Source organism: Triplophysa dalaica, chromosome 13 (genome assembly GCF_015846415.1).
Source record: "Triplophysa dalaica isolate WHDGS20190420 chromosome 13, ASM1584641v1, whole genome shotgun sequence".
Taxonomy (NCBI): domain Eukaryota; kingdom Metazoa; phylum Chordata; class Actinopteri; order Cypriniformes; family Nemacheilidae; genus Triplophysa; species Triplophysa dalaica.
This window is the reverse complement of record NC_079554.1, coordinates 8,335,488-8,351,044: the sequence shown is the minus strand read 5'-3', so window position 1 is coordinate 8,351,044 and position 15,557 is coordinate 8,335,488. Positions and strand designations below refer to the sequence as shown.

At 39.4% G+C, this 15,557-nt stretch overlaps 1 long non-coding RNA gene and 1 pseudogene across 2 annotated transcripts; one reads left to right on the top strand and one right to left on the bottom strand.

Annotated features, from left to right (window-relative positions):
- Positions 1–5,717, top strand: part of LOC130434581 (meprin A subunit beta-like) — a 64,145-nt pseudogene extending 58,428 nt beyond the window's left edge.
- A 2,684-nt stretch (positions 5,718–8,401) lies between these two features.
- On the bottom strand, positions 8,402–11,131 carry LOC130434177 (uncharacterized). 2 transcript variants are annotated; one of them, XR_008908658.1, is made up of 4 exons: positions 10,641–11,131; positions 9,830–10,175; positions 9,294–9,688; positions 8,402–8,962 (listed from the first exon to the last, which is right to left on the bottom strand). It is a non-coding gene; the product is annotated as an uncharacterized LOC130434177 (long non-coding RNA). The 2 variants fall into 2 exon arrangements; XR_008908657.1 differs by having other exon boundaries at positions 8,402–9,688.
- Positions 11,132–15,557: the final 4,426 nt, after the last annotated feature.

Sequence of the window (15,557 nt, the reverse complement as noted above, 5' to 3'; positions counted from 1 at the left end):
TGTGCTTATTTACAGATGAACTGTGTTCATATTTATTTATTGCATAACATTGACAGGTTTTTGAAACTTTTTTATTTTTACTCTATTATTCATGTGTTGGCTTCCACACAATGAATTGAATGTACCATTTCTCCCTACCGCTCACAGCATCGTGACTCAGAGAGAGAAAAACCCTGCGCTGGGAAACTGATACATAATTTTTTACGATGCATAGATTGTGAAGTTTTGAAATTAATTTGGAATTGTTGTTTGGATTAATTTCAAATGCACTGAAATCTTCAGTGTTGCATTTGTCCTTTCTTTAACAATAGCACATTCAATTTGGAATTGTACATTTGAGTACTTAAATCTTTGTTCATTTGATGCTACAAAAGAAGTTGACGTTTGCATTCTCATTATCACTGAAGGAAATAGCCAAGCATTGCTGTCAAATGAGATTGTGAATGTTTCAGTGTTTCTAGAGGAGCAGATCATCTAACACAACCTGGACGACTACCCTAATGGGTCTTCTTTACTGTGTTGACTTATATACAATCCCAAGAGACTTAAGTACACAATCGCGGAGATACAAAAAGTTTTCAAGGGTATTGGCAGTGTCAGTTGTTCTGAAAATGTTTATGGATTGCGCAATAGGTTGCTTCAAGACAAAGTGTAATGGCAAAATAGTGCTTTTCTTGGTAGAGTTGAAAATAGCCAATTTGTACTAATGTTTTTTTTCTGTCTACATTGTTAGCTACATTGTTCGAACATTAAACTAAAATATGTCTCATATGTTACAGAAAATGTTAATGTATTTGTTCTTAAAATGTTAAAGGCAGTAAGCTTTGTCCATAAGCCATTTTTATGTACACTGTTAAACCTTGCTGTAAATTACAGGGCTAATAGCTTTAAAATAGGCAGTGTTTAGCAGTAACATTGGGAATCAGTATTTTACTGAAACATGAGATGCATTTCTGTAGCGCAAATAATATTTTACAGTTAATTACTATATAAACAGATTACAGATAACAGCTGTATTATTCAGCTGTAAAATACTGACGTTTTTACTACATTGTCACTAATTGCAGCACTATTTTTTGCCAAGAGTAAGATTTTCAGGCAGAAAACAAAGATTTATGCATTAACACACACGTATGTGCACTGGCTGCTTAATTCTTAACACAAAGGTGTTGCCCCTTTAAGGGCAACCAGGTGTGTGTGATCTCTGAGTTTATGTTCTTTTGCTTGTGCTGTGTTAATTATCTTAGTAACTGGATTTTCATGGTTTAAAACTTAAAATCGAATCCCCAACAATGAGTGAGTAAACTTTTCAAATATTTAAAAGTTTTTTTCAAATATACTGCAAATGTAGGTAAAGTTAATCATTTCGTATTATGTGCTCTGTATCTTTTAGTTCCAAAAAGCTACCTGTTAGCTAGCTTTTAGGATCTCACAACTTTCTGTATCCCATAGTGTTGAACATTATTTTTTATCAGCAGCTGACCCCACCGCTTGTTTCTTTATTTAACCTGCTTATTTTTTATTGTGTAGTCACATTACCCACAATGTACAGATGCAAACTAGCATCTAAGTCAAGTAAGTAAGTTTCACAGATATGGATGAAAATTAAACCAGGAGTTTAACAGGAGTTTAATCAGTTAAACTATTGGGCATTTAAGCTTTTAAACGTATTTTAGACTGGGATTATAAATAAGGCTTGAATATGAATTTAAGAAACAACCTCAGGTTTTAAGAATTAGGAACACTTCGGTAATCCATTACTATTATTGCACCACTACAAATGTCTAAGAAAACTTCCAAAAAGATGTCAGTGGAAAATGAGCTATAGCGTGTTAAGATGTTATGGGGCAATCGTGCCCTAATGGTTAGAGAGTCGGACTCGTTGCCGGCTCGATCCTCAGGGCCGGCGGGTAACGATTGCGGTACCCTTGACCAAGGCACCTAACCCCTACATGCTCCCTGGGCGCTGCAGTGATAGCTGCCCACTGCTCCGGGTGTACGTGTGTTCACCACTTGCTGTGTTTGTGCTCACTAATCACTGGATGGGTTAAATGCAGAGGTCACATTTTGAGTATGGGTCACCATACCTGACGAATTGGTCACTTTATTGGATGGTTTTGATGGTGAGCCTCGTATTTCAGGAGATACACTTCTTACTTCATCAAAGTGGATGATCAGCATTGAGGGGAAAGTGACACATTGCATTGATGAGGAGCTAGATTTTGCTGCAGCACTCTCTGTTCTTTTTGCTTGCTTTTATGTTTTTAATATTGAGTTCCAAGAGTCAGCCAGTGCCACACTAGAGCTCATTCAAAGGTAAGTGTTAAAAGAGACATTACTTGCACAGTAATGATTTTTATTATATTCTATCATGACTGTATTTGTTGTTGTTAGTGTTTTTTTATGATTCTGTGTTTGATTTGTTACTAACTGATAAAAATCATTTAATTTTCAGATTCTTTGTGAGGATTAATCCTGAGGGGACAAAATGTGTTGCAAAAACTTGAACCAGCCGCAAAACTGGCTCATCTGTAACAAGAAACGTTCAAACCCGCATGTTCATACATTTTTGCAGCGGCTCACCGTATTTGAGTGGAAAACATGTAATTAAGTTAGTGCAAGCAATATTTATTAATACAATTATTGGAATGCATAAAGAGGTCATTTAATTTGTGCTGAGTTACTACCAGTTTGGAACAACATGCTAAACCAAATCTACAAATGATTGGTATTGTTTTTGTTTTGATTATTTATGTTTTTTTAATACTTTTTATTATATTTAAGATTTTCCTATTTTCTATGTATTTGAGTTTCTTGTGTAAAAAAGTAAGTGAATATTTTAGTTTTTTGGTAACATGTATTTTTGTGACTACTATTTAATGTGCAAAGTTGTGTTGAAAATATGTTTAATGAATTAATATGTGAAAAAGAAATGTTGTTTATTTATATATTTTTATATTGTAAAAGAAAATAGAATGTATTTGGTTAACATTTTGACTGGTCTTTGCCATACATGTCTATATACACACACCCATATCTACAATACAGTGTTATTATTTTCTATATTTTCCTTTAATTTTATTTATACTTATTTATACATTGCTGTACACTAGCAGTGGATGTTTTATTTCAGAATAACATTCAGTTTTGTTGAATTATGTAATTTGTTTAATTGTCGCATGTAACTATGAATTTTCTTCTGTTTTGTATGCATGTTTTGTAATAAAGTAATAAAGTAATAAATGACGTTTGCAGCATTTTTGATGGAACAGAATGGCTAATAACATTAAATACACAGAATGTATATGTAGTATTCTACTGTGATTGCTGTTGCATTACAGTAAATAACTATCACTACTCTTGCCAGTTATTAGCTATTATTCTTGATTTACAGTAAAATACTAACAAAACTGTTGCCAGTTAGTCACCGTAAAGTCTCAGTTACAGTAAAATACTGGCAACACTGTTAGTGTACAACACCTATTCTGTTCTTCTATCTCCAATCTCCATATTCTGTGATTTTAATTGTTGTGCCATAATTGATTATTATCAGCCACCCTTTATGTTTGTCACTGGGTTTTGCAAATATCTAAACCAATATACAGTAATAAAAAGTGTTTTCAAACTACAGTGTTTCTTCCATATTATGAAAAACAGCGAATTTGGACATGTGAGGTTTCAAAAGGACAGTGATGAGATAAACTTGTTTCCTAAACATCTGCCAATATTGCATCTTTTACATATTTTGAACAGTTTGGTTGTTTCTGAAAATAAATGCATATATTTGCATTTAAACTTGGGAGAAATGTTGTCACTGAATTACAGAATGAAACTAAAATCACCATTTTGCCTCAACACTTACCTATAGAAAGTAAATCAGAAAACAGAAAATAATTTTGAAGAGTTATCTTCATTTTTTTCTGTGGCTCAAGTTTTAACATTAAAAAGTGCTTTATTCATGATCCATAACTCTTAATGCACTTCTATCATTACTTTTGGCATCACAAACTGCTTGGCTTGTAAGTTGCTGTATTTACTTAACAGTGATTTGTTTTATAATGTTGTTATGGGGGCACTTTGGTCTTCATGATAATAAGTTTATTGATACCATAGAGCGCCATAAAGAAACTATTATTCATTTTTGCCCTGTGGTAGCTTCTTTTTTTCAAAGCAGCATAATATGACTTTCATAACTTTCATAATGAGGTGGAGATCTGGCAAAACTGAAGTTTGGCTTTGCATTGTCGGATAAAAGTTTTCACTTGCCAGGTTTCGGGTACTTCATGCATTTCAGCACATTGACAGGAAATCACGGAGACAAGGCGTACCTGGAGAGTCGTCTCTTTTACCCCACCAGAGGCTTTCAGTGCCTGCAATTCTATCATTACAACAGCGGGGGCGATGATGATCAACTAAACATTTGGGTGCGTGTGTACACCGACGACGAATCCAAAGGAGACCTGAGATTGGTTGAGGCGATAAGTGGTAATAAATCTTAAATATCCAATAAAACGGTTAAGTTTTGATATAATGAATATATCTTTGAATTATGAGCAATGATCTGTATTTTACTATTAAGGGGGTCCTATAAACTCCTGGGAGCTGTACCATGTGAGCCTACAGGTCTCTCAAAAATTCAGGGTGGTGTTCGAGGGGGTAAAAGGACGTCATGCATCAAAAGGGGGTCTGTCTCTGGATGACATCAACCTCTCTGAGACGCAGTGTCCTCACCACACTTGGCGAATTAGTGACTTTTCCAGCCTTCTCGCCACAACCCCAGTGGGTTCCAAAATCTTCAGTCCACCCTTCATATCCAGAGAAGGTTACTCTTTTCAGGTTAGCCTGTATATTAAAGGGAAGACAGATAGCCAAGATAAGATGGCAATCTACTTCCACTTGACTTCCGGACCTTATGATGAGCATCTCAAATGGCCGTGTCCATGGCGACAAGCTTCCATGGAGATGATGGACCAGACTCCAGACATCCAAAAACGCATGAATAACCAGAGGATGGTCACTACAGATCCAAATAAGACCTCCACTGATTGTAAGATCAAAAATGTGGAGTTCTAAAGCAATAGTGCAATAGATCATAGTGCAGCAGACACCATTGTTGTCTCCTTTATGGTTTCATAAACAACATATTCTCTTTGTGCAGCTGCAGGTAATGTGGAATATTACTGGGATGACCCACAAAAAGTTGGTAGTCTGGTCACTGACTCCAATGGCAATTCATACTATCGGGGGCCAGGTTACGGCACCACCAATTTCATCACGCATGAACACTTCAAGAGCTTTATTAAAGGAAATGACGTGATCTTTGTCCTGTCTCTTGAAGGTTTGCTTTAAGATGTTTTATTAGAAAACCAAAAAAAATTTTCCCACAACACGCAAAGTACATACCACACAGGTAGGTGAACCGTGGTTAACATTTGATAGTTTTCAATAGATGCAACTGGACTTTTGAGGCAGCAGCTTGCAGACTTTGGGATCCAGATATCAGAGATCTGAAACAAGCAAATGACGATTCTGTTACAGCTTCCAACGGCAGTTCAACAGCAACGTTGGCGATAAGCGTCTTTGTGGCAGCTGCCATGTTTATGGCTGTCGCCCTTGGCGCACTGTACTATGTGCAGAGAGTTCGGAAAAGACAGATGGAAAGAGATGGAGAGGGTGAACCAGAGAAGACCGATGGCTGTGAGTGTCCACATGTATAGCAAATGATCCGGTTTCATTCTCTCCCAATATTATGACAAGTGTAACATTATACTTTGGATATACATCTTATATTTTAATTAATGGTATACTTACTCCAATTGATTCTCTTTTTTTACAGAATCCTAAACATAGCCCAAAATACCCAAGGATGTGGACTAAACATTAAACTACGCGATCTCATTGCAAAAGACAAAAATTGTTAAATGCAATAACGAAAAGAAATGTGAATAAATTGCCCTGGAACCTGTCAGAGGGCAGCAGATTATCGGAAACATCACCAATTGAAAGAAATTTTCATTTTGACAAAAATAAATAACTTTCAAAAATAAATAACAATCTTTGATGCTCACGGTTTATTTGTCTGAGTGTGTAACAACGAGGGGTTGTAATATCACAAGTTATTCTTGAAATAAATGAAAAATACCATTTCCCAATGCACCTCGTCTTCCCTCAGATGAGGAAAACCACATTATCTGATACCATGACCCAGTTGTCATCCTGCATGCATTCAAGCAGTAGATTAACCTTATCCTGGTCAATCTCCTCTTCCTGGCCTTTATTAGTGCGAGTCAGAAGCTCAGGCTCGGCCACAGACAGAGACCTGGTCACTTTAAAGGCTTTCAGCAGAGCAGTCTTAAACACTTTCATTCTGTAAAGTCATAAAAACTATTATTTCAGAACTGTTTGAGGACAATATTGGCAGAGGTTACAGTATATGACAGGGAAAGTGAAGGGGATACTGATATACCTGTCTGAGCTGATGTCACCTTCATTCCTCTGAGATGCTGGCTTGCTCTTCTGATTAGACTGAGCTGCCAAGGTAGAAATGGTAAAGGTGGTCATATATTATCAAATTATGATACACCACTACATTTGCTACGAATATGGTTACCTCAGAGTCTCCAATTCTCCAGCAGAGGGCGTTGTCCCCAGAGTTCTAACTAGACTCCTTTTTCCAGTAACTCTAGCACCACTGATTACACCTGCACCTATTGCTAATAATCCAGACTTTGCATTATATTCCCTGTGGTTGAGTCACATTTGTGTGCAGTCTTGTTTTGCCCCGGTTGAAATTCATGAGCGCTTTTGGATTACTTTGTTTGGATCGTGACTTGGACTTAGAACTTTGGCTACCTCCCTAACCCCCACCTGTTCATATACTCCTGAACGTTATCTGCCTGCCCTGACCTTTATATTGTTTAACCCTTTGCTTCCATTAAAACTGCGTATGGATCCTCAAGCTTCTGTGTCCGAGTCCTCGTTACAACATTTCACAGACCTTAGATTTCTTTGACTTTCTGTTTTTCTGTCTTGGCTTTGGAAAACATACATCTTTTTCTCTTTCTCCAGAATCTACAAAATCAAATTATGCTTAATTCAGATACATAACAGAGCCAAACGTGTGTTGTAGTATCGGCTATGCAGGTTCGGTTCTGGAAGATTTCACAGGTTACCATTTAAAAAAAAGCGAACTGCATCTCCCTAGGCAGGAATGGGCAGAATTTATGATACATGTATTTTTAACAGTAGCGAACCCTCATGGTCCCCAGGACCATTGGTTATCAAGTAATTTGGTAATCAAATTGTTAGTTATTTATGATTTAATAGGCCGCCGAGCTTCAATTCATTCTGGCTGCCGATGTGAGCTTAATTCGAGACGGGTGATTTTGATTTGTCAGTCTTAAATTTTACATATTGTGCATAACAGTGACATCTTATCAGATAAATGCTAAATTTACTGCATTATTTTCCAAACGTTTAGTTCACTGTAACGTTACCAGTTTAATATTAAGATTTATTTTAATCATAGTTAAATCGCTGGTGAATATCTGTTTACTCTCCGCTAGTGTAGGTTTTTCTTTGCTGAGAGCACTGTCACTTTTTAAACTGGTGTTCTGTACTATTGTTTGTGTTGGTTTTATGATCAGAATGGGAGGCAGTGTCGGTCATGGGTGTGTGCAACTCGGTCCATTATTCTGTTGAAGAGCACATACACGCGGCACACCGATCATAATGCACATTTGTAAAAATGATTTGTATTGCGTGTTATTTTGGCGATAACGGTCTTCCTGTGCTGTTTGGCTTGTTGCGTTTCAAGTCTAAAGTAGTATTGCAAATGTATCATGTGGTAAGTGTGATGGTAAAAATTTGTATACGCACTTCTATAGGGAGCACAGTAAAGTAAAATAAGGTAAAGTGTATGGGTTCGAAGGGGGGTTCGGGTTGCGCGTGAGCAGAGGGCCAAGGCTCAAACGTCACTTAATATAATGATTGACGCGATGATGAACTCCAGTGGTAGAGGTCACCTGGTGGTAAAAGCCACCTGTTTGTTCGAAGAAAAGTCAAAATGCAGTTATCTTGAGGCAATTGAAGACAGTGAGGATTCAGTAAACCTTTTCGGATGACCCCCAACACGTGTTGCATCTGTGAAAGAGTGAAACAGGCATACTGTAGCTTCTAAACGGGATTTGTAATCAATGTTCTAGCTTCGCTAGAAGTCGCAGGCCATGTTCACAATGAACAGAGAGTTTGCTTTTTCAGTACGTGTACATCCAGGTGCTGTTGATTTCATTGGTTAGGTGGTGAAAGAATACCAACACACCCGTATACAAGAAAATATCTTTATTTGGAGGCGTGCGCTTTCGTGATTAAAGCGCTACAGCCTTTTAAAACATCACTGGGATTCAAACTCATTTAAATACAGCAGATTACCAAAAATGTCAATCCAGCGTTTTCTTCACTTTCTAGGGGAATGTTTAAGATTCACACAAACATGAAGTCCACCTTTTCCCCCACGTTGAGATGATCAATAATAAACATGGCAAATGTGGAATCAGGATCGCTATCAAATCCATCCCTGGAAATCATTCATGAATACTTTTGTTCACAGAGTTGGGTTAATGTAAGCAGGATTAGAAAACGTTTACAATTGTTTTACTTTTGTGAGGTCACGTCTAAAAAGTGGATTTGTGAATAATTGCATTTTATATCCACTGATCGGGTCTATCAAATCAGTTTAAGGCAAATATTTTCCTGTGTGTAATACCACGAAACAAAGATTTTCATCTGTCCCACGTTATCCTGCATTAAAGCGACGGTTGCACGGTTACAACGGTATAATCAAATAATCAATGCTGATTCATCAGAAAAAATGGTAACGTATCAACAAGCATCATCGCTGTCTTCTTGGTTTTTATCCAGTACACCAGAACAATGGAATGGCTGTCACTCCCACACCCGTGACCTGCGGTGAGAATAAAGGATGTTATGTGTCGAAGGCTGTATGGCCAGTGAATTTCCATCCATGTCTTTAAACGGCATGATGGTGATGTACAGATCAGCGTGATCCTTTCCACCAGCACAACACGAGGTGGTCTTCTCCTACCAGTTTCACAGTCTGCAGTCGGGTGCCTGAAGGAAGTCCGTTAACTTTACGTATTGGACAAAAGCCATTTCGATAAAGACGGCCGCTTTAAAATGGTCCATCAAATGGTCTCAAAATGCAATTTTAGTGGGGTTCATTTTCCTCCGGCAACACAAACACAAATGGCAAATAGATTGAGAAACTCACACACCTTTTTGTGGGTCAATGCGCAAATCTCTTCCTCCATGGTAGCAGGCGACCCACTGACACCCTCTGGGTCCATACACATACCGTCTGGTATGTCTTCATCGGGCTCTGTCCAGGAAACCCCTCTGTGGACAGCTTAATTAAACACACACACACACAAACACACACACGCACAAACACACACACACAAACACACCCTGAAAAATAAATACAGTACGGACATCCAGTCTGGCTGTGGATGTGGTGAAAGAAGCGGTGATCCAGTGACCCGTCCAAAGTGTTGGAGATGTCCACCTGGTCTGAGTGATGAAGAACGGTCAGAATAAAGTGTGTACAGAGACCCCTGTTTCCTCTCCATCACGGCCGGCGGGAGTTCCATTCCCATGGTAAACGGACAGGCTGGGGGAAACGTGGGTATAATAAAATGAACTGCAATACATTACACTTTTACATCACTATACACTTAGCATACAGCAAAACCTAATGCACTCTTCTAGTGTAGAGTCTCCCACATAAATGGTACTTTTTTCGAGTATATACCTGCAAAGTACCTCCCTGCTTATCTACGTTCCATCACTGAAGCGAGCGTTGGGTTGGGTTTTTTGTCCAGCTGGGCAGCTGTTGTAATGGAGTGCATGACCTGTTGAACAACCGCAAAGCGCATTCCCCCCGAGATGACGTAACCGCCTGCTTTTCGCAACAAAGAGCCTACAGGTTTCTCTGGGACAGTAAAAACACACAACGCCCTTCTCACAGGCGCTTGGATCTCATAAAATACTGACAAACTTTCTGATGCCTCACCTGTAGTGATACTCTCCTCACGACCAGACGGGACTCTCGCCGAATTCATTCTTTCCTGGGGGGTGTTCTCAGGGATGCGGGATGTCTTAAAAAAACGAGTGTGCATTAGAAGTGTGTTTGTCAAACAGTTACACAACAGATTTATATTAGGTTAACTGTCTCTTTCCATTTCTAGCACATACCAGACAAGGACTTTTAAAGGTTGTAAACGCTCGGGAGATCTTGTCAAAAAGAGGAAGTTAAAGGAATAAAGACACTGACAAATAAAGTGTTTGTTTATGGTGTATTGTGTTTTATAGTTTTATTTTCATTGATCTACCACCACGTATACACAGACGTTGAAAGCCACACATTTTACCGTGAATGATTTATTTCATCATTTTTCTTAGACAAGTGAATTGACTCGGTCACCATTCACAATAAGCACACATTTGTGCCTAATCTTAACGTTAATAATACAAGCCCAAAAACGGCTCCGTTATTGTCTCGTCGGCACACTGCTGACGTTATTGCGAACAGAATCACACGTGTGATGACGGGTCTTACTTACAACCCCTCCTAGCCTCGAAACCGCCATCGGTCCGGCGAGGGAGAGACGAGCTCGCAGCCTCTGCGTGCACACACAGCTCTCCCTCTAACAGCTGGCCTCCGTTACACGAGAAATGACAGATTTTTCATCTACAGCGGTGTTTTGTGGTTTGCATCGGTGGATCCTTTCGCTCAAAAGTGCCCGCCGTTAGAACTGTAATGTTGTTTAGCCATTTCTACGTCGTGCATTGCGCTCTGTCTTCTTCTTCTTCGCAGATAGGTTGTATCTAGAAGGGATGCAGCTACGGCCGGAAGTGGTGCAACCATCTCGCCATAGAATTCCAATAAAATAACATTAGCTAACCCCTACGCCTACCCAAACCCTAAACCTAACTTTACAATAATACAAAATATAAATCAACTGTTTATGTACTGAAATATGTAACGTGTTGATAACGTTAGTCTATGAACATTTGACACTACGACCTGTACAAATAAAAACAAATGATTGCTTCCATTGTGTTACGTCTGATCTTTGACCTTACGTCCGTCCAGTACGTTAGGTGACGTGACGTGACGTGCTTCGGCTCGTACCGTTGTATCAGAGTTGGCTTTAAAGCCTTACGTGTGAATCCATGTGTGTGTGAGGGCTTCCAACGACGTCAACTGGTCATAAGACAAACACAACACGGTGTATTTACCACGATCAATCTATACTTTGTTAAAGCACTGCTTGGTCTGCAGTTGGAGCGTTGCCATTGGCTGTTGGTTTGAATAATTAATGAGGGAGGTCTGTCACAGTTGTTCTTTAACGATTTTCGTCTATAAATATCATTGTGTTTCGAGCTGCGTTTTGAACAATAGGGTGTATGATAAGGGCTCTGTCGGCATCGTGTTCACAACGTTGGACGTTCATTGAAGTTCGCCCCCTACCGTCGTCGAAAGTAGCAGTGCCGATGGGAGGTATAAATAGCAGGCGCGCGAGCTGTTGTATCGGTTGGGCCAGAGAGCGTCGCCTCGGCCAAGCCAACATGCTACTAGAGTCGCTAGGCGAGTGGCGCGCTATTGCACCTCTGACCCAGCCCCTGGTGCCGTCGGTACGCCGATGGGCATCAGGTTTTGCTTCTTGCAAGTGTATAAAAGTCACAGGTTATTGTTTAACCTATACTTTATTTAACCTATTCAACGGCAAGAAGTGAAGCCGTCCCACCGGAAGTAAGTCGAGTCCCCTGCTGTAGTCATTTATATAAGAAAACTCAGCAATATAAAGGAACTCGGCAATAATCTTAGAAAAAACGCCACGCAGTGTGTAAACCTCACTCTCTGACCCACCAACCGAGACGCTCTTGAGGCTGCGGTCTTTCGCCTCCTCGTTAGAGTTCCGGCCCGTCTCCCGTCCGGACCGACGTCGGTTCGAGGCCCGCGCAGAACAGGTTACGTACACAGCTTGTGTTTTGGAACATAACGTAGGAACATATGAAGAGATTGGTATCAAAATGAGTTATCACATCAAGTTTTTTTTTTTTGTATGTTCCGATTAATATCAATCAAACTGTAGTTGGTTTGTTTTGATTTAAGCCATATGACTTCAAGAAATAAGAGAATCTGGTTTACTGAATGAGCATTGAGGAGGAGAGCCCTACTCATAAAATGTCCTTCTCGTGCATTTCTTTCTTCTCTATTTCCTCAGAATATTTGTCATTCTTATTGCTCCTTTATTGCCTTTCTTCCCGTGCCTTGCTTAATTTCCGTTTATTTACATCAATCAGTGCCTTAATGCAGTATACAAACAAAGAGTTTGGTTCCAAAATGAGATCAGTCGGTTCTTTAAAAGATTTCTAAAATCGTGTTTGTCATGATGTTTTGGGTGCGTTTTATTGAACTACATTTAAAGTTTCTAAATATATGACATTTTGTTCTTATAAAAAAGCATACATTTAAGATAGTTATAGAGGTTCAAGTACCTCTCTGATTTGAACAAAGGCTATAGGCCTCATAGGACGGGCACCAAGCAGATATGGACCTGACATCTGCTTAGCATCAAACACACACAAATGCTTTTGAAGCCACTAGTTGGTACCAGTCACAGACGAACACATTACATAATATTGTATTGATTTAAGCACATGTTTACCCTTTAAATACACTAAACACTATGCCAGGTATAGTAAATGACAACGTGCAACAATGTGCCTTTCATTTTAAGATGGATGTATGTGCATTTCTTTTTTAAGCTTTTAAAAGGTTTTGCCACAGTTAAATACTGATATATGGAGCTTGACATGTAACTGTGGAAGGTCAGAAAAGGATGGACTAACAAAAATAGGTGATGCCATGTGAAACCTGATTTAAACCTGGTCTAAACGGTGAGAACAACGCGAGAACAATGTATAAAAGATGGAGTCAGATATGTATTGGTCAGACATCTTCAGATGAACTCAGTATATCTCACTTTGACTTGTTCGAACAAATTCAAGATTTAAACCCTTGAAACTTGGCTTCTTGGTCTTCGTGATTCCTCACAACATTTGATGATCGATTTCGCCACACCAACTGCGCCTCCCTTCACTAGCTGGCCTCCGTTACATACGGTATATATCAGTTCAAAAGTTACTGCAAGTGTTAAGTGAAAAACTGTGTGTGAAAAATAAGCTTTCTTCAAGGCACTCCCTAAGAAATTCATTTTAGCATATTAACGCATGTAAATCGGAATGGAATATAAAAAATGAACGTGAAGTGTTATCTCGTGTTGGAACCAGTCTCTTCATATGTATGTTCTGTTAAAAAAATATAGGCTATATTCACATATAAGTTAATGGAAGCTACTTCAAGAGTTAAGTGACAAAGCCAGAATGCAAAATAAACCTGTTTTTTAAGGCACTCACCAAGCAAATGTGGTCAGAGATCAGCCAGTGTGCTTGAACCTAAGATAAGCTTCATTTACCAGCTAAAAACACAAGTATGAAACAGCGCCATCTAGTGGTGAAGGGCGATAAAGGGAAAATTAAAATGAAGCGATATTGTTTCAGATTATCGGTTACTTTATGGGAAAGTAAAAGCCAGTGTTAAAAGAGATTTAAACTACTTCTTGAATTGTTTAATAACACATTGTTAAAAGTGCTGCTCAAACAAATCTCAACGAATGTTGTTTGCCGTCATATAAACAGACTGTAAAAATGCCAGCATTATATAATTATCCATTTAATAGGGGTGATGAAAATATCTTCCTATTTCGTATCAAATTGCTTTAGTGATTTCTGTAAAATATATTGTAAGAACTCTACATGATGACATAAAAATGCGACTTCTGATTGGTGCCAACTCAGTAGTTTGCCCAGACTTGAAAACATTTAACAGATCCATATGGAAGAAAGTTGGTCAAGGTACGAAACATCCAGACTTCCATTTTCATCGTCTTTTGCATAAATTGCTATAATTTGTTAAGTTTTGGGGTTAGTAGCCTAGGGTAATTGTTTGACAATTTTTTTCCAAAGCAGCTTTACAGAGGCAAACAGGAAAAACATAAAAAGGAAAATACAGAACAGTGCGTGGTATTTATAGAACGAGCAAGATCATTCTAATAAATAATATCTAATTAATAAATAAATAAATCCAGTCTCCCGTTGATCAAACACTGCCCTGCTGTGGCGAGGAACCCAAACTCCAATGATTGATTAATGGAGAAAAAACCTTGGGAGAAACCAGGCTCAGCAGGGAGGGCCAGATCCCCTCTGACGTGTCATAGCTGCACTCAGGGACCCCGACCAAAAGCCACCGAGCAAATATCCACGAGGAAGAAGGAGAGCCCACTCTCCGAAAACCGTACAGGTTCAACCGGGTCCCACTCCACGATCGACACCAGAAACAGAGGAACAACCAGGGAAAATAGCAATGGCATGTTGTAACTTTGTTCCTCTGTTGTCCGACATCGACCACAAAACAAGGCCAAACTGGACCCACGCAGCCCCAGCAAATGAATCCCCCCAACCACAACCAACGAGCCCCCCCACAAACACCCACCCAGGAACCTCCAATCAGGGCCACTGAATGCAGCTATAACTTCAAACTGCTGACATTTGATGTAAGTTTAGCACTAAACACCAAGTATTGTAACTTCAGCATTAATGTGACAAGTAGTCTTCTTTGCTCTTGGTTGGGGATGTAGTGGTCTGAGCTGGGATGTTCAGATGGTTGTATTTTTCTTGGGTGGTGGTGGAATCACCTTAGATGGAGCTGGGATGGTCAGTCAGTCTGCAGCTGTAGCTGGCCTAATCTCTAGTTGGGGATGGGCATATGTCAATCATCTGGACCTGGCGAAATTTCTCCCTACCCGGGAGGCGGAGGCAGAAGGAGAATAATTAGCGTAGCTGCTGTTCATTAACTATGCATTAAGTGAAAGCTTGGCTGAAAAGATGTGTCTTTAATCTAGATTTAAATTGGGAGAGTGTGTCTGACCCTCGAATAGTATTAGGAAGGCTATTCCAGAGTTTAGGTGCTACGTATGAGAAAGCTCGACCCTCTTTGGTGGATTTAGTTATTCTAGATGTCATCAAAAGTCCATCAAAAGAGTTTTGAGATCTTAGAGAGCGTGATGGGTTGTTCTGTGATAAAAGCTCAGTTAAGTAAGTAGGGGCTAAACCGCTTAAGGCTTTGTAAGTAATTAAGTTTACCCGCAACTTAATTAAGGGGACGTCAAGCCGCAACGTCATGCCCATCCCCTTTCAACTGCTTCTGTTGCCACTACTCCCCCTGTTCCTGCTCGAAGGGCCATGTCTCAACCGGCACATACCATCACAACCATACAACGTGCAACTGTTATTGCTGTCCCAGCACCTCCAGCTTCACCAGCACCACTATACCAAACCCTGGATGATGAGTTTGATGACTGGTGTGTCCTATCTAAAGAAATAATTTAGTACGATATGGTTTGGTTTGAATG